General features: G+C 43.2%; 1 protein-coding gene and 1 non-coding gene across 15 annotated transcripts in view; both read left to right on the forward strand.

The window, feature by feature from the left end:
• The first annotated feature begins 1,432 nt into the window (after positions 1 to 1,432).
• Positions 1,433 to 1,573, forward strand: LOC117071962. Its single transcript, XR_004432670.1, has one exon. It is a non-coding gene; the product is annotated as a U4 spliceosomal RNA (small nuclear RNA).
• A 2,722-nt stretch (positions 1,574 to 4,295) lies between these two features.
• The window catches only part of HNRNPC (heterogeneous nuclear ribonucleoprotein C), a 59,664-nt gene continuing 44,114 nt past the window's right edge, over positions 4,296 to 19,845 (forward strand). For 4 of the 14 annotated variants that reach the window (XM_033188659.1, XM_033188665.1, XM_033188668.1 and 1 more), the window contains exons 1-2: positions 4,296 to 4,717; positions 11,651 to 11,676. The gene's annotated coding sequence lies outside the window, so the exon portion shown is untranslated. Of the gene's footprint in view, positions 4,718 to 5,350; positions 5,397 to 11,157; positions 11,321 to 11,650; positions 11,677 to 11,711; positions 12,403 to 19,845 lie in introns of those variants that run through there. The other 10 variants (XM_033188660.1, XM_033188666.1, XM_033188669.1 and 7 more) reach the window with 5 other exon arrangements.

A 19,845-nucleotide genomic window follows, 5' to 3' on the forward strand; every position in this document is an offset into this window, starting at 1 on the left:
TGGGCCCAGCACTTTGGGAGGCCGAGACGGGCGGATCACGAGGTCAGGAGATGGAGACCATCCTGGCTAATACGGTGAAACCCCGTCTCTACTAAAAAATACAAAAAACTAGCCGGGCGAGGTGGCGGGTGCCTGTAGTCCCAGCTACTCGGGAGGCTGAGGCAGGAGAATGGCGTAAACCCGGGAGGCGGAGCTTGCAGTGAGCTGAGATCCCGCCACTGCACTCCAGCCTGGGTGACAGAGCGAGACTCCGTCTCAAAAAAAAAAAAAAAAAAAAAGATATTGCGGCCGAGCTCGGTGGCTCAAGCCTGTAATCCCAGCACTTTGGAAGGCCGAGGTGGGTGGATCATCTAAGGTCAGGAGTTCAAGACCAGCCTAGCCAACATCGTGAAACCCCATCTCTACTAAAAATGTAAAAATTAGCCAGGTGTGGTGGTGGGCGACTGTAATCCCAGCTACTCGGGAGGCTGAAGCAGGAGAATCACTTGAACGTGGGAGGTGGAGCTTTCAGTGAGCCAAGATCGTGCCACTGCACTCCAGCCTGGGTGACAGAGCAAGACTTGGTCTCAAAAAAAAAAATAAAAGGCCGGGCGCGGTGGCTCACGCCTGTAATCCCAGCACTTTGGGAGGCCGAGGCGGGTGGATCACAAGGTCAGGAGATCGAGACCATCCTGGCGAACACAGTGAAACCCCGTCTCTACTAAAAAAAAAAAAAAATACAAAAAATTAGCTGGGTGTGGTGGCGGGCACCTGTAGTCCCAGCTACTCAGGAGGCTGAGGCAGGAGAATGGCGTGGACCTGGGAGGCGGAGGCTGCAGTGAGCCGAGATCGAGTCACTGCACTCCAGCCTGGATGACAAAGCGAGACTCTGTCTCAAAAAAAAAAAAAAAAAAAGATATTGGCCGGGTGCGGAGGTTCAGGCCTGTAATCCCAGCACTTTGGGAGCTATGGCGGATTGCTTGACCCCAGGAGTTCAAGACAAGCCTGGCCAACATGGCAAAACCACATCTTTACTAAAAATACAAAAATTAGCCAGGCATGGTGGCGGCTGCCTGTAGTCCCAGTTACTCAGGAGGCTGAGGCATGAGAATCGTTTGAACTTGGGAGGCAGAGGCTGCAGTGAGCCGAGATCGTCCCATTGCACTCCATCCTGGGCAACAAGAGTGAAATTCCATTTCAAAAAAAAAAAAAAAAGGAGTATAAAGCAGTGTTAGCTAAAATGAGAGAGCTCTATCAAATTTTATTTTATTTTATTTTATTTTATTTTTTTGAGACAGAGTTTTGTTTAAACTTAAGTCAAGAGGCCAGACATGGGTGAGCCTATAATCACAGCACTTTGGGAGGCCCAGGTCGGTGGATTGCTTGAGCATAGGAGTTTGAGACCAGCCTGGGCAACATGGTGAAACCCCATCTCTGCAAAAATTAGAAAACTAGCTTTGTGCAGTGGCAGTATCTTAGCCAATGAGGTCTATCTGAGGTGCGATTATTGCTAATTAAAAACTTTTCCCAATACCCTGCCGTGATGACCTGCAATATAGTTCGCATTGGCAATTTTTAACAGTCTCTACGGAGACTGAAAAAAAAAAAAAGGAAAGAAAGAAAACTTAGTCTGGTGGCCCATGCCTGTAGTCGTAGCTACTCAGGAGGCTGAGGTGGGAGGATCTCTTGAGCCCAGGAGATCCAGGTTGCAGTGAGCCCTGATGGTGCTACTGCACTCCAGCCTGGGCGACAGAGTGAGATCCTGTCTCAAATAATAGTAATAATAATAATAATAATATAAATTACGTGTCAACCAGACCCGACAGACTCCAGGCCTCTCTGAGTAAGTACTACATAAAATATACAATAAAGAAAAAACAGGGCTGGCATGGTGCCTCTCGCTTGTAATCCCAGCATTTTGGGAGGCCAAGGAGGGAGGACTGCTTGAGCCTAGGAGTTCAAAACTAGCCTGGGCAACATGGCAAGACGCTGTCTCTACAAAATATAAAAAAAATTAGCCAGTGTAGTGGTATACACCTGTGGTCTCAGCTACTACAGAGGCAGAGGTGGGAGGATTGCTTGAGACTGGGAGGTTGAAGCTGTAATGATCCGGGATCATGCCAGTGCACTCCAGGCTGGGAAACAGAACAAGACCTCATCTCAAAAGAAAGAGAGAGAAAAAAGGACAGTCTATCTGCTTGTCCTGGAAAAATAGCAATTTCCCCTGATAAATACAAGTTAATGGTTGATTAATATTTCATTAATTTATTAATAGGTAGTAACAAGGAAAATATATTGAAGGGTAAGAATTAAACTCTGCCATCAAAAAATCTTACCATCCAGGAAGGGAGAGGAGTGTAAAACTACCCATGGTGCTACGAGGTCATTTTAAATAAATTGCAATGTGGCAATTGAGTCGAGGCTTTAAGCACTCGTAGGATATTCTCCTTCTGATTACTTGCTCAAAGTAGATGATTTAGAAAATATAGAAAAGTACAATAAGGTTTTAAGGCCGGGTGCGGTGGGTCACGCCTGTAATCCCAGCATTTTGGAAGGCTGAGGTGGGCGGATTAGGAGGTCAAGAGATGGAGACCGGCCGGGCGCAGTGGCTCATGCCTGTAATGCCAGCACTTTGGGAGGCGGGCGGATCACGAGGTCAGCAGATCGAGACCATCCTGGCGAATACGGCGAAACCCCATCTCTACTAAAAGTACAGAAAAATTAGCCAGGCGTGGTGGCCGGCGCCTGTAGTTCCAGCTTCTAGGGAGGCTGAGGCAGGCGAATGGCGTGAACCCAGGAGGCGGCAGAGCTTGCAGTGAGTGGAGATCGCGCCACTGCACTCCAGCCTGGGCGAGACAGCCAGACTCTGTCTCAAAAAAAAAAAAAAAAAAAAAAAAGAGCTGGAGACCTTCCTGGCCAACATGGTGAAACCCCGTCTCTACTAAAAATAAAAAATAGCTGGACGTGGTGGCACGCACCTGTAGTCCAAGCTACTAGGGAGGCTGAGGCAGGGGAATAGCTTGAATCCAGGAGGCGGAGGTTGTAGTGAGCCAAGATGGCACCACTGCACTCCAGCCTGGTGACAGAGCGAGACCCCCGTCTCAAAAAAAAAAAAAAAAAGTTAAAAAAAAATCACATGTAATTTTCCCACCAGGAGAGAACCACTACTAACACTTTAATGTATATTTTCTCCCATATTTTTTGTCTTTGCTTTTTAACATAGTTTAAAGCGGTCTGGCGTGGTGGCTCACGCCTGTAATCCCAGCACTTCGGGAGGCCGAGGCGGGCGGATCGCCTGAACAGCCTGGCCAACATGGCAAAATCCCATCTATACTAAAATATAAAAATTGGCTGGACATGGTGGCGTGCGCCTGTAATCCCAGCTACTAGAGAGACCGAGGCAGGAAAATCGCTTGAACCCGGGAGGCGGAGGTTGCAGTGAGCCAACCTCGCTGGAGGTCGTCACTCAGGATTTCCTTAGGCTGCCAGATATCCGAGGTCTGGGCGAACCTTTTACTAGGCACTCTAAGGAGCAGCGATAGGACACCGTGGCCGCCAATCAACCTCAACTGGAGGCAGTTACACTCCAGCCTGGGCGACAGTGACTCTGCCTCAAAAAAAAAAAAAAAGGAAAAGAAAAAGAAAAAAAGAAATCGCTCCCTTAGTAGAGCTGATGCTAATCCACTGCGTGCGCAGTTCCTATAATGTAACCAGAAGGACTGGCAGGTGATGGGGGTAGCTAGGAGACAAGCCAGTTTAAGAGGAGGGAAATTAAGGGAGCAGATTCGGAGGGATGGGCCAGTGAGTGAGATGTCTTGGGCCAGAGGCCGGATTTTGCACTTCATTTACTTTTCATATTGGAGAGGAATAAGGAAGTCAGTTGGTTTGGATGGAATATGTGTTGTCTGAAGAAGGGTTTAACAGGCTGAGAAGCAGAGATGTCTACGAGGTAGCTGACATTCGAATCTGGAACTGAGAAAGGCTCTCGGGTTGGAAAAACGACAGGGCTGGTTAGTTTTCTACACACTTCAACACGGCCTAGTCACCGCTGGTCCCTCCTCATTTTAAGTAAAGTTCTTTCTTTATTCACATCGCACGCCGGAGGCTTCATTTCGCGGTTTTTTTCTCCTAGGCCCGGGGCTAGGGCAAGTCCTTTGCGCCCGTCACCTAACAACGCCCCTCAACTCCTTCCCCGCCCCCGCGCCGCCGGAAATCCGAGATCTGGGCGAACCTTTTACTAGGCACTCTAAGGAGCAGCGATAGGACACCGCGGCCGCCAATCAGGCCTTCCAGATACCCGGATGTGAGACGGTGCGCGATACAAAGGCGAGTTTCCACCCAGAGGGTCGTCCGGTGCAATAGCCAATAAGCATTCCCCAGGCGATAAATGACAGGAAAATTAACCAGTTACAAACTAGTTTCTCTCACGCATGTGGAAATTCTTCTGCTTAGTCTAACCCACTGCCAATTGTGACTGGATATCATTGTGAGAAGCGGTTGAACTGTCTAATTAGGAGCGGGAGCGAAAAAACACACAGCCAATAGGAAGATTCTCAGGGATGGGGCGGGGACTAGGCCTTCGCCTCGGCGGCAGAGGAGACTCGGGGGCCATTTTGTGAAGAGACGAAGACTGAGCGGTTGTGTCCGCGTTGCCGACCTCGACCAGCAGTCGGTTTCTCCACGCAGAATCCGGGAGTAGGAGACTCAGAATCGAATCTCTTCTCCCTCCCCCCTCCTGGTAAGTGGAGAGGGCGGACGCAGGGAAGGCGCTGGGTTTTTCGGGAAGCGAGAGGGGGTGTGGGAGAGAATATGAGGGAACCCTTCCCCCTAACTAACCGGGCCCTCATTTATTCTGTTTGTTTTGGGGGATTAGGTCTGAAGCGGGAGGGGTTTTACAGGCCTCAGCCTCTGCGTAGGTTTAACCTGGTGTCCTCTAGGCCACGATCGCCAGGGAAAATGCCCTTTTTTCGCTCTTCCTGTTTGTTAACGGCTGCTTTCCTTTCATTTTCTACGACCGCGAGGACTCCGGGATCCTGAAAATGAAGATCGCGATGTTCATTAATATAGTCGAAGTTAACATAGCGCCGATGCCTTCTATTCGGTTCTTCTTACATGTAAAAATTGGGGGAGGGGGAGGGGGAGGGGGAAGGTTACCAAGTAGATGTATCGCGAGCCTTTAAATCCTGGATCGTGCCGCGTGGCCTACGAGAAAGGTTTAACAAAAGATTTAGCATTTTACTGATAACTTTTTATTTTATTCCCCTCTATGAGCAAATGATGGAGCTCGAAGTAGTTATTTTCACTTAAGTTTGTAAAAGGAAATATTGTGATATAACTATATTAATAATTACAGCTGACTTTTCATCTGCAGGTTACAAAACACTTGAAATATATAAGTTAGTGGAACTTTGCTTGAGGTAGGTATTAACTCTTTTTCTCAGACAGAAACTGAGGCAGTAAAGTGTTGATTACTAGGGTCATATTAAGTCAGTAGCAGAACTACTAAGGAATTTGACCACGAGGTCAGTCGAGTGGTTTTTACCTGGTTAATGGAATACCGGGTTCTAAAAGTACAATATTTGAATCTTTGTAAGAACATGATGACGGAAACCACGAGGTAACTGGAAATTCCCAAATTGCGCTTAGGAAAGATACTACGAGACTTGAGAATTTGTTATTAACGTAACTTCCTAAGTGTAAGATGACAAAATTTGACTTTCGGGTTATTCTGGCGTTAATTTTTCCGCCCACCTAAACTTGGGCAAAAATTCACAGCTATATTTTATTAAGCAAATATTAACAGTGCTGTTACTTGCTCGGTGCTGAAATTTGATAAAAAACTTATAAGTTAAAAAAGTTACAGATCTTTAGTGTCACGTTCACTTATCTGGGAAATCGGTTTTTTAAATCCTCACATGAGATTTGGTTAAGTTTATTTTTTACAATCTGTTAATTTCACAAAAACTAAAGCTGTTAAGCACAGTTTAAACCAATTCTGCCGGGTAAGAAATTCATCTGTAAGGCAACCTATTTGATAGGAAGTAAAATAAGGGTCAAAAACATCGCGACCCCTTTAAGTTTAAGTATATTATTACAGGAACTTAAAACTAAAATTTATCGTGCTAAACTGTTAGAAATGAGGTAAAGGCAAAAATAGATTAATTGGGAAATCATGTAGTAAAAATAATGTTGGCAAAGAGAAATGTCAGAAATTCGTATTTAAGAACATTTGATAATAGCTGAAATTGATTGACGGGCACTTTTCTTTGCCTTTGAGGTGTTAGAAATACGGGTTCCTTCCGATCAGTATGTGTATCAGATCAGTATGTGTATCAGTGTACCAAAAATTCTTTGAGTTAATGTCAAGAACTGTTTGCCACGGCATTTATATCACAATTCCAGGTGTGTTCTCAACTGGATAGGCATTTAGTAACATTTTTTATTGGCTAGGGGGAAAAGTTGAAGGATGGCCAGGTTGCAGGTTTTCTGACCTTTTTTTTCCCCGCATGCCTGTGCCACTCTTGGGAATACTTGGTAGTTGATGTTCCTTCTGTGGAGAATTTAAACAGCTTACGTTTGTAATTAAATCTCTTAGAGGATTTGACATGGCATTCGACCTTGTTTTGGATGGAATGGCAGTGCGAAACAAGCAAAGAATAAACTCAAATAGCTAGTTGCTCTAATTTTAAAGACTAAGGGGCAAATTATTAAAACTTATATAAGTGTTAAATGTGAGAGGTGTTGAGTAGGGAGTAAGTTTGCCTAGGAGGAGAAATAGATTTTAATTCTCCTTGCTTAAATAAGAGGACTTAGACTTTTTTTTTTTTTTTTTGAGACGGAGTCTCGCTCTGTCGCCCAGGCTGGAGTGCAGTGGCCGGATCTCAGCTCACTGCAAGCTCCGCCTCCCGGGTTTACGCCATTCTCTCGCCTCAGCCTCCCGAGTAGCTGGGACTACAGGCGCCCGCCACCTCGCCCGGCTAATTTTTTGTATTTTTTTAGTAGAGACGGGGTTTCACCGTGTTAGCCAGGATGGTCTCGATCTCCTGACCTCGTGATCCGCCCGTCTCGGCCTCCCAAAGTGCTGGGATTACAGGCTTGAGCCACCGCGCCCGGCCTAGACTTTTTTTTTTAAAACTTATTTGAGTTTTTAGTTTCTAATTCAAATTTTTTGTTGCCAGAAGACTAAAAACTGTACAGATGCAGTCTTTTTAAAGCAGTTTTTTTTTTTTTTTTGAGACGGAGTGTCACTGTTGCCCCAGGCTGGAGTGCAGTGGCACAATCTCGGTTCACTGCAGCCTCTGCCTCCCGGATTCGAGCGATTCTCCTGCCTCAGCTTCCCAAGTAGCTGGGATTACAGGCGTGCGCCACCACGCCGGGCTAATTTTTATATTTTTAGTAGAGACAGGGTTTCACCATGTTGGTCAGGCTGGTCTCGAACTTCTGAGATAATGCTGGTATTGCAGGTGTGAGCCATGGCACCCGGCCCCAGTTTCTAAATTAGTAGTTGTTACTGCTATTCTTAACCACATTATTTCAGTCTTCAAATAATTAGTAGTTGTCTCTGGGGAGCATTATTTGCTCTTAATATGCATATTCTTGTATTCTCATTGGAAATGGGAAGATTTTGGTTTTGTGCATACTAGATTTACTAGAGGATTGGTGAGAACTAGAAAGTTGAGGTGTGGCATAACTACAGATTTCCTCGATATTGAATTGGATTTATTACCATAAGAAATTTTGGTTTCTTAACCAAAGAAAATTTATTTTTCTTTTTTTTTTTTAATATTCCTTTTTTTTTTTTTTTTTTGAGACAGAGTCTCGCTCTGTCGCCCAGGCTGGAGTGCAGTGGCCGGATCTCAGCTCACGGCAAGCTCCGCCTCCCGGGTTCACGCCATTCTCCTGCCTCAGCCTCCCGAGTAGCTGGGACTACAGGCGCCCGCCACCTCGCCCGGCTAGTTTTTTGTATTTTTTAGTAGAGACGGGGTTTCACCGTGTTAGCCAGGATGGTCTCGATCTCCTGACCTCGTGATCCGCCCGTCTCGGCCTCCCAAAGTGCTGGGATTACAGGCTTGAGCCACCGCCCCTGGCCTGTTTTTCTTTGGTTAATAAAATCTTATAAGAAAATTTGGTTTCTTAACCAAAGAAAAGAGGTTTATTTGGTACATTTACTGTGATAGGTTATGTGTTTTTGGATTTATATTGTATCAGGAAAACATTATTTGGTGCTCTAACTTGATTCTGTCACAGTACACTGGAAGATAGGCACTTTGTTTAAAGAATTGATTCTAGAGGCCACGCGTGGCTGCTCGCGCCTGTAATCCCAGCACTTTGAGAGGCTGAGGCAGGTGGATCACGAGGTCACGAGTTCCAGACCAACCTGCCAATATGGTGAAACCCCCGTCTCTACTAAAAATACGAACATAAACTGGGCGTGGTGGCGCTCGCCTGTAGTCCTGGCTACTTGCCTGTAGTCCTGGCTACTCAGGAGGCTGAGACAGGAGAATAGCTTGAACCTGGGAGGCAGAGGTTGCAGTGAGCCATCGTACCACTGCATTCCAGCCTGGGCGACAGAGCGAGACCCCGTCTCAAATAATAAGTAATAATAATTGATTATAAACTGGGGAAGGGATAGATTCCCAATTTAAAATCTTCACGGTGGTTCTCAAACATTAGCCAACACCAGAATCAATAGGGCTAGTTAAAACAGATCGCTATGATCTCCACCACCAGGTTTTCTGATTAAGTCTGGGGTGGGGCCCGAGAGCTTGAAATTCAAGTAAGTTCCAGGTGATGATGCTCATGCATCACTCATTCTGAGAGGTACCCCTTTAGAAGAAGGGATCCAAACCTCAGGCAGGTTTTGACAAATAATAACCTAGAGATACTTTCTTTAAAAACTACCTTTGAGCTTTATGTAAGGATACTTTTTTTTTTTTTTTTTGAGAGCCTCATACTGTCACCCAGATTAGAATGCAGTAGCATCAGCTCACTGCAACCTCTGCCTCCCAGGCTCAAGGGTGCCCTCAGCCTGAGTAGCCCTGCTAATTTTTTGTATTTTTGGTAGAGACAGAGCCGTGTTTCCAGGCAGGCCTTCAACTGCTGAACTCAGGTGATCCACCCGCCCCAAGCCTCCCAAAGTGCTGGGATTACAGGAGTGAGCCACCCTGCCTTGCCTCAAGGAATATTCTTGATTGAAAATGGTGCTAAAGTTGGTCTTTTTATGAGTGGTTAGCTCTTCAGTGTAACATAAAATTTTGGGAGATACCTGAACTTCTTGATGTTGAAAGATAGAATTGGTTTCTTTTCACATTTTTCTTTCCTTTTAAGCTTATGTCTTGTGGCACCTGTACAAAGGATTTGGTTGTGGTTGAACTATAAAGTTACATATCTTGAAAATTGATTACCAGGTTTGGGCTGTGGCTCCAAATAAGAAAATGAAATGTTTCACCATAACTGTATTTCATAAACAGGAAAAGAACATTCAGATGTATATTTCCTACAATTCTTCACAAACTTTTTCCGCAGTTTGTACATTCGTACAGTTTCACACATCAAATGTAAAAATTAACTGTCCTTCCTACACCCTTCTACTTTTTAAAAATTGATGGTTTTAGTTACAGTACCTGTTGCTGCTGTAGTCATTCGTGCATAGTTGGCTTAAGGAACACTTATTTTTCTTTTTTTTTTGAGACGGAGTCTCGCTCTGTCGCCCAGGCTGGAGTGCAGTGGCCAGATCTCAGCTCACTGCAAGCTCTGCCTCCCGGGTTTTCGCCGTTCTGCTTCCTCAGCCTCCTGAGTAGCTGGGACTATAGGCGCCCGCCACCTCGCCCGGCTAGATTTTTGTATTTTTTAGTAGAGACAGGGTTTCACTGTGTTAGCCAGGATGGTCTCGATCTCCTGACCTCATGATCCGCCTGTCTCGGCCTCCCAAAGTGCTGGGATTACAGGCTTGAGCCACCGTGCCCGGCCGGCTCAAGGAACACTTCTAAATGCTCAATTAAAAGAAATTTTTGAGACAGGGTCTCTCTCTGTTGGCCTGGCTGAAGTGCAGTGGCGTCATCAGAGCTCCACTGCAGCCTCAAACTCCTGGGCTCAAGTGATCCTCGCTCCTGAGACACCTAAGTAGCTGGGATTACAGGCTACCACACCCTGTTAATGTTTTTTGTTTTTAATAAAGTCTTGCCACATTTCCTAGACTGGTCTCAGTACTGAGCCCAAGCCATGCTCTACCCCAGTCTCCCCAAGTGTTGGGATTACAGGTGTGAGCCACCACACCTGGCCTTAAAATATTTTAATTTCCTGAAATTTACAAAGGCGCATAAGACCTTACGGATAAATTGAAAAGTGAGTGCAGCTAGTTCATTGTTTGCACAAGGAGCTGCAGTCTAATTGTAGTTCTTATTTTAGCTGATGAAACAACCAGTTTGTCATGGAAATTATTTTAGTGTATTGTGTACCACATTTTTAGAATTCATAACTTGAAGTTAGCTATACATGCTACGTAGTAAACAGTGGACTACAGAAACAAAAGAAGTATTAATATAAGGACCTTAATTTTTTCACCTATTTTATGACCTTAAATATTCAATAGCCATAGTAGTCTTTTTTTATTCCATTTGTATTTTCGTTTTGTCAGTGAGTGGAATAATGTGCTCCTTATTTAAAACATCTCTCCCCCTAACAGTAGAACCTATTAGGTCTTAGAGATCTAGAGTCATCTCTAGTATAGATCTTCATGGTAGGCCATTCACTTTCAGTCTGTTACTCATAGTAAAACTCCATGGGCTTTAAGTTTAAAACCCATGAATCTGCTTAATTTTTACAGTCTCAATATTTGACATTTGCTCACTATTTCGCCTCTATTTGTTGGCCCGGTTTTTCTGTATTTTCTTTGCCCAAACTGCTCATTATCAAGATGAATATTTGAATATACTCTTTTTGAGACCCTCAAGGGCATATTGACATGGATTTAGTTAATTTTAGTCACCTATTGATGTTGAAGAATTGTGAAGACAGTCACCGGTAGAGGTGATTCTATGTAGGCTATCCCATCCCAGTGGAATGTTAATGCTTTACCAAAGTGTGTTAGCTGCAATAGACAGATGTTTCTGTCTTGGGGGTTTAGGGCACAACATTTCTGAGGAACTCTGACTCAATCTGTCCCTTCTCCTTTCACAGGGCAGCAAGGCGAACCCCATCCCTACTCACTGGAGCTCAGCTTTGATTTTTAACCTCCCTTCCCCACCCTTCCAGAACACACACATTCCATTCCAAAACTGATTTTATAAAGACATTTTAAACATAATGATGCAACTTGGTGTGCACTACGGCAAATGTACAGGTGTTTTTTTTTTAATTGTTTCCAAAACCGGGACCTGGATTTAAGATGTAATTTTTAAAATTTCTATTTCTATTTTTTCTGCAGCAGTTGGGTTAGAGGAGGAGGAGCCTTTTAGCCTCTCATAAACTGACCTCTCTACTTCCTCGTGTATTTTTAAGATTGATTGATGATGTCGAAAGGGCTTTGCTTGTCTGCTACTGAAAACTTGATCCTTGCGGTTTTTGTGGAAACTGCTTTTGGAAAGAGAAAAGAAATGAACTTTACTGACTTGACATTTTTACACCTCCCGTTTTTCTAATCTGGGCTATTTTTATTTTTGTTTTTTTACAGTGAGATTTTTTTGATCTTCAGCTACAGTAAGTTATTCCAATTTTTTTTTAACATTTTTCCTGACTTTCCGCTGATTTCCTTTTTATTGTTGTTACTAGTTACTATTACTTATTATTATTATTATTATTATATTAATACTTATGATGGTGATGATGATGATGATAATGACACTGATGATTTTTAACCGGATTAAAATCGAGTTTTTCTGAATGTTTCTAAGAATTTCTCCGGCCTCCTGATTGACTTTGGAGTTTTGCATCTTGGGAGAGAAAGCGAAGGCATTAGTATTTTTAAGTGGATTGATCACATAAACCTTTTCTCTCCCAACCCCACCCTTGCCCTCATCCCCTTCCCCACACTGAACAGAATTTTACTGGCTGTTAAGTCTATGACCTTATTTTTCCTGATCTTTAACTTAACTGTTTTAGAGCATCTCTGGACGTCTGTATTTTTAATTTTTTTTATTTTTGTTTTTTTATTTTTAATCTTTCATTTGTTAAATTTTTAAACTGTGCTGCAATAAAATGTGTGTGGTACTACTTAACACTTATGATCGTGATGGCATTTTCCCCGAAAGCCATCTTCCTCCTGTTTCCCTTGAAATCCCATCCTGCTTTTCCTGTACACTACCCCTCACAAACCACAAGCTGCAGCAACATGGATGCCCAGCCTGGAGCAGCAGCAGCCAGGATGACCTGGAGCCAGGGGGGCCTTCGGAACAGATGCACACCCTTCCTGGGTGATGGTAAGAGGTGTGAGGTCCACTTGGATTCATTACAAAGACTAGGAAATAAACCCATTTAACAGTTTAGCTGATGTGTATAGGTCATAGCCTCTGGAAGTGTTTGGATTAAGCGTTTTGTATGTGCATCTTGAAGTTCCCAAGGGGGACCACCTCAGTTATTTGTAAACTAATGGAATAATAGGAATTTCTAATTAACTTGGGCTGATTAGAACATTTTGGGTACTTGGAAAGAGCAGCTGAAGTTTAAAATGAAAGTGGCTTGCATTAATGATTAGCAACAAGGCAACATATTGGGGAATCCTTTTTTTTAGATTATTACAAATTAGTAAACATTTTCTGTCATTTAACATATTTCTTGGGTTTGTGACATTTTTGGATTGTATTCTATTTAGACTTTTTATCTCATTAAAATTTCACAAGAGTCAAACCACAAGAGATACAACATAGTATTAAAATGCTGTCTCACTGGAGGGTTTTTAAAAATTTGAAAAAATGTAGGCTTTTTGACCTCACAAAGCAGGGAACTCTTTAACCTATTCATCCGAATCAGGAACCATCTCAAGCTGACCCCTTTTACAATGGTGACTCAAGGCCCAGCTAGATTTTGGGAATTCTAGTGTGAATTCATAGAGTTCCTAATGGTAAGAAGGAATGAATTCTGTGTTATTCACAGGAATGGTGTAGAGATTAATAAAGATGTGGATAGCCAAAGAGTAAGAATATTAGCAAGCCGTAGTATTTTACTCACTACAGCAAAATGTTTTGATAACCATTTTAGAGTTGCCCTGATAGATTTCAAGCTGGGGGATAATTAGATTTTATTTTAAAATATTTCTATTTTTTATAGAGACAGTCTCACTATGTTGTCTAGGCTGGTCTTGAACTCCTGGGCTCAAGCGATCCTTCTGCCTTGACACCCCAAAGTGTTGACATTACAGGCGTGAGCCACTGCACCTAACCTGGAATAATTTTTTGAAGGCATATTTGGTACTATTGTATTAGGGTAAATCACAAACTTGCCCCCTTATACCAAGTAAAATCTAGTTTAAGTGAAAACCAAAGGTACACTCAAAACAGAATGGAAGAAAGTTAAGGAAAAGATTCCTGGAGGTTATCTAGAAAAATAATGGGAATGTTTTTATTTTTTAAATAAGTGCAAGTTTTATTGATGCCCTCGATTGTATGAGAGCTATTTTTTCTACTTCTTTGCTGCTGTCAGTATATGGAAGCTGTTCACTATAGGTTTAGTTAGATTTATTCCTTGTTAATTCTACAAATTTATTGTTTTTATGGGACATGTTCTGTTTCGGGATATAAAAAGCAGTTTATTATGTTTATGGGCTTTGCAGCTTAGGGAGACTCATGAATGAAATAATGTCCATATATGATGAGAGGTAAATACTGATCCTATAGAAGTGTGCCAAAATAAGCTGGGGGCATTGGTAAGCCTGCAGTCACAACTAATTGGAAGGCTGAGGCAGGAGGGTCCTTTGGCCCAGGAGTTGAGAGGCTTTAGTGTGTGATGTGATTATCCACTGCACTCCAGGCTGGGCAACATAATCAGACCCCATCTCTCTCTCTCTTTTTTTTTTTTTTGAGACAGAGTCTCGCTCTGTTGCCCAGGCTGGAGTGCAGTGGTGCAATCTTGGCTCACTGCAACCTCCGCCTCCCAGGTTCAATTGATACTCCTGCCTCAGCCTCCCTAGTAGCTAGGACTACAGGCACAGACCATCATCCCTGGCTAATTTCTGTATTTTTGATAGAGATGAGGTTTCACCATGTTGGCCAGCCTGGTCTCAAACTCCTGACCTCTTGATCTGCCTGCCTCGGCCCCCCAAAGTGCTGGTATTACAGGCGTGAGCCACCGCCCCGGGCCTTAAATTTTTGTATTTTTTGTAGAGACCTGGTGAGACCCCGTCTTTTTAAAAAAAGAAAGCATGCAGAAATGGTTACCTAACTAACCTAAGAGGTGAGGAGATCTTTTTTTTATTTCATTATTTTTATCCCTTCCACCTTAATCACATAAAGGGATTTTTTTTTTTTTTTTTAATAAGACAGAGTCTCACTCTGTCACCCAGGCTGGAGTGCAGTGGTGTAATCTCACACCACTACAGGCACCTGTCACCATGCCCAGCTAATTTTTGTGTTTTTAGTGGAGATGGGCTTTCATCATCTTGGCTAGGCTGGTCTTGAACTCCTGACCTCGTGATCCACTCACCTTGGCCTCCCAAAGTGTTGGAATTAGGCGTTGAGCCACCATGCCTGGTTGACGGGATCCTTTTAAGAGAGGTAGTGTACTGAAAAGAATCTTTAAGGCCAGAGAATAAAAGTTTGAATGACACAGATGCCAAGGAGTTTATATCTTACCCAGAAACCAATGGTGAGCCATTTTAGAAAGATTCTAAACTGTAAAGTGACATCAGATTTTCCCCTTTTTTTTTTTTGAGACGGAGTCTGGCTCTGTCGCCCAGGCTGGAGTGCAGTGGCCAGATCTCAGCTCACTGCAAGCTCCGCCTCCCAGGTTCACGCCATTCTCCTGCCTCCACCTCCCAAGTAGCTGGGACTACAGGCGCCCGCCTCGTCGCCCGGCTAGTTTTTTGTATTCTATAGTAGAGACGGGGTTTCACCGTTTAGCCAGGATGGTCTCGATCGCCTGACCTTGTGATCTGCCCGTCTCGGCCTCCCAAAGTGCTGGGATTACAGGCTTGAGCCACCGTGCCCGACCCAGATTTTCCTTTTATTTTTATTTTTTTTAGACAGGGTCTTGCTCTGTCACCCAGGCTGGACTGCAGTGACATTAAACATTAACAAGGCTCACTGCAGCCTTGACCTCCTGGGTTCAAGCCATCCTCTGGCTTCAGCGTCCTGTGTAGCTGGGACTACAGATGTGCACCATAACACTTGACTATTTTTTATTGTTATTTTTTTAGTGGAGACAGGTCTCATTTTGTTTCCCAGGCTGTTCTCAAAAACTACTGGAATATTTTAATTTTTAGGACTGTCTTTGTGATAACAGTGTGGAAATGGTGTAGAGGAAATGAGATTGGAAGTAAGAGATAGTAAGGGAGATAATTAAAATCCAAGGAAGAATAATGACCTAGTTTGGACATAGGTAATGCTAATGAGATTAGAGATTAGGAGGTAAAATTAGGAGCATCTCAGGACGGATATGATAGGGTGGGCAAGGACATAGATTTGGCATGATTGCTGGTTTCTAGCTTCTGGGATAGGGATAGATAACTGGGGAAGGTAAACGAAGGGAGCAGATTATAGTTTGAGGGTGGGGAAAAAATGTTTTAAATGTCTTGGAGGTATTCAAGGAACATTCACATATAAGATGTTTATTAAATATTTGAGTACTTATTTTGAAAATCATTATTAGGTTTGGGCATATAGGGAAGAACAAAACATGTCCCCTGCCGTCATGGATATTACAGATCATTGAGGGAAGAAACAAAGTAAACGGCACTTTTCATAGTCAGGATCGATGAAGGAAAAGAACAAGGTGGATGAGAAGATAGCAAGGGAACATGGAATTTGGGGGAAGGAACCTTCCCTACAGGGAAGCTTGGCCATATGGAAGTAGCTAATGGTGAAGCTCATTCTGTAAGAAAACCATATGTGAAAGCACAGGTAATGAGGAGGAGCAAGACTTGGCCTCCAAGTAAGAAATAATACTGGAAAATAATTACCAAGAATACATAGATGAGGGATGGAGTTGGAGAGGTAGGCAAGGATCAAACATTCATAGCACAACCTTAGAGGGTCTTGTTTAAGATCCTATCTTGGTCACAGGTAGAATCTATTGAAGGATTTTGAAAAAGAGGTCTGGTTTATCTTCCGGCTGTTGTGTAGGGAATGTTAGTGATGAAGACTAAGAGGGCAAGTAGGGCAGTAAGTTAGGAAACCAATACATTAAGAGTAGGCTACTGTCTCAATCTCTTGGAGAAAATAATCATCCCAGGCCTAACAATAACTTGCCCTGGTTTTTCAAATGAGTTTTTATTGGGTGTATTAATGAGCAAAATCAGTCAGTATAAGATAGATTGAGAACTGATCAGGCTCCAGGAAATTACTAATTAGTTCTGTGATACCTTGTTGTTGGGTCATATAATGGCTTTTTGATTTGGCAGGGAAAAGTAGCAAGACGTTAATTTCTCTTTTTTTTTTTTTTTTTTTTTGAAACGGAGTCTCGCAGTTGCCCAGGCTGGAGTGCAGTGGCCGGATCTCAGCTCACTGCAAGCTCCGCCTCCCGGGTTTACGCCATTCTCCTGCCTCAGCCTCCCGAGTAGCTGGGACTACAGGCGCCTGCCAACTCGCCCGGCTAGTTTTTTTGTATTTTTTAGTAGAGACGGGGTTTTGCCGTGTTAGCCAGGATGGTCTCGATCTCCTGACCTCGCGATCCACCCGTCTCGGCCTCCCAAAGTGCTGGGATTACAGGCTTGAGCCACTGCGCCCGGCCGTTAATTTCTCTCTTATGGAAGTATTCTAAACTCTTGACTGTGTCCACCACTGTTAAAAGTTCTGAGTTTGTGTTAACTTACTTAATTATCATCAAAACCTTGAGTAGGAGTAGATACTGTTAATCATTCATGTTTTAGAGGTGAGAATATTGGACTACAGAATGTAAATAACTTGCCTAAAGTTAAACTGCTTTAGTGGTTTAGCATGGATTCAACCCAGGGATTAAGGCTGCAGATTTCAACACTTAATGATAGTAGACTCCTTTCTTCACTTTGATATATTGAGCTTTTTTTTTTGTTTCTTTTTTTTTTTTTTTTAAGACAGAATCTCGCTCTTTCACCAGGCTGGAGTGCAGTGGCGTGATCTTTGGCTCACTGCAACCTCGCCTCCTGGGTTCAAGCAATTATTGTGCCTCAGCCTTCTGAGTAGCTGGGATTACAGGCATGCACCACCAAACCCAGCTAATTTTTGTATTTTTAGTAGAGATGGGGCTTCACCGTGTTGGCCAGGCTGGTCTAGAACTTGTGACCTCGTCATCCGCCCACCTTGGTCTCCTAAAGTGCTGGGATTACAGGCGTGAGCTACAGTGTCCAACTGAGCATTCTAGAAAAACAAATTTTAGTTTGGTTAAAGTTCCAAAGAATAACCTTGCACTTTTATTTTTAAAATTTTAAAACTAAATATGTTCGTATTTTTGCCCTTGAATTCCCAACACCTTAAATGGCTTACAGATGTGTATGTGTACAAGGTAGTAAATTGTTCAGGTAGGTGTATCTTGGTAAAATGTTACCGTGGTTGTGATAGCATTGTTAGTAGGGAAGCAAGCACATTTTAGAAGTGAGCTTTAGGCCAGATGCAGCAGTTTGTGCCTGTAATCCTAGCACTTTGGGAGGCTGTAGTTAGAGGATAGCTTAAGGCCAGGAAAGTCGGGCAACATAGCAAGACCCTGTCTAAAAAAGCTGGGCGTGGTGGCACACAGCTGTAGTGTAGCTCCCTGGGAGACTGAGGCAGTAGAATTGCTTGAGCTCAGGAGTTTGAGGTCAGGGTGAGTTATGATTGTGCCACTTTATGCCAGCCTGGGCGACAAGAGTGAGACCCTGTCTCTTAAAGTAAAAAAAACAAAAGTGAACTTTCGTTTTTTTAGAACTATCATAAAACAGTAAGAAGTGAACTTTAGTTGAAAAAAAGTTATTTATGGTTTAAAAAAAAAAAAACCACCCAGAGGGATGCGTTAACTAAGCCCAGGGGTCCTTTTTCAATCCTCATCTCACTTGACCTGTTGGTTCCATTTAACCAAATCTCTTCCTTGAAACTTTTTTTTAAATTTTTTTTACTTTGCTTCCAGGTTTTTGTTACATGTTTCTGACTCTTAAACCTCTTTCTGTTGGAGTGCCCCATGGTTCAGTCTTTCCACTTCTCTTTTCTGTCCACAATCTGGGTCATTGCAGATTCATTCATGATTTAATATACCACCTATAAGCTGATATCCACACTCAAGATCAACAGCGTATACATTCGAATGTCATACCAGTCAAGTTACCTATATGACAACTCTGTTGAATATCCAATATGTCAACTTAAAAGTGCAAAACTGTGCTCCTGATGTTCATCCCTCAAACCAGTGTCTTGTGTACTGTTGCCTTTTTCAGTTAATGAAACAATTTTTGTGTCTCTTGAGCCAAAGATTTTGACTAGCCATCCTTGACTTTTATTCATATCTCACCTTTGGCCTATTAGAAAACCGTGTTGACTGGGTGTGGTCGCTCATGCCTGTAATCCCAGCACTTTGGGAGGCTGAGAGAGGCGCATCGCTTGAGCTTAGAAGTTTGAGACCAGCCTGGGCAACATGGTGAAACCCCATCTCTTCAAAAATATACAAAAATTAGCCGGGAGTGGTGGCATGTGCCTGTAGTCCCAGCTACTTGAGAGACAGGCATGAGAATTGCTTGAGCCCAGGAGGCAGAGGTTGCAGTGAGCCAAGATCGCACCCGCACCATTGCACTCCAGCCTGCGAGACAGAGCAAGACCCTGTCACAAAGAAAGAAAAGAAAATCATGCTGTCAGCTCTTTAAAATATATCACTACTCATATTGTTGACACTTGGTCCAATTTCAAGCCACTATTGTATCTTGTGCATTATTGTGTAAAGTAGGTTTGTATTTTGTCCCTCCACACTAGTTTTGTTCTTAAAGTGGTAGCTAGATTTATCCTAAAATGTAATGTTTGAAAAATGTTTCTTTTTTTTTTTGAGATGGAATTTCGCTCTTTTTGCCTGGGCTGGAGTGCAATGGCACAATCTTGGCTCACTGCAATCTCCGCCTCCGGGGTTCAAGCGATTCTGCTGCCTCAGCCTCCCAAGTAGCCGGGATTACAGGCACCTGCCACCATGCCCAGTTAATTTTTTTTTGTATTTTTAGTAGAGACAGGGTTTCACCATGTGGGCCAGGATGGTCTCGAATTCTTGACCTCGTTGATCTGCCCACCTCCACCTCTCAGTGCTGGTGTGATCCACCGCGCCTGGCCTTGAAAAATGTTTTGCCTGAAAACAAACAACCTAATGGCTGCCTTTTTCAGCATTGAAGTCAAAATTTTTCTGTGATTTACAGGGCATCCTATGTGATTTGTTGTGTCCCTTCCCTTACTGTTATACTGTGCTTCAGCCACACTGGCCTTCGTAACTGTCTTGAACACATTGGATATGTTTCCCCTTTAGAGCTTTTCCTTGGAATTTTCTCTGAGTCATATAGTTTGGTTTCTCAGTTCTTCTGAGATTTTTACTCAGAAGCTACCCCCTTAGTGATGTGTCTTCCCTTATTTAGCACTTTAAGCTCCCCTTCTCCTAAATTCGCTTTAGCACTTATCACCAACTGTAGAATTTGTTTTATGCTATGTAAAGACATAAGAGATGTGTCCAGAATACATATGCCAAACAATTAACATTGATTGCCTCTGGGCAAGAAGTAGGATTTAGGAGATTTGAAACTTG

The sequence above is a fragment of the Trachypithecus francoisi genome, unplaced genomic scaffold (genome assembly GCF_009764315.1).
Source record: "Trachypithecus francoisi isolate TF-2019V2 unplaced genomic scaffold, Tfra_2.0 Lachesis_group3, whole genome shotgun sequence".
NCBI lineage: Eukaryota > Metazoa > Chordata > Mammalia > Primates > Cercopithecidae > Trachypithecus > Trachypithecus francoisi.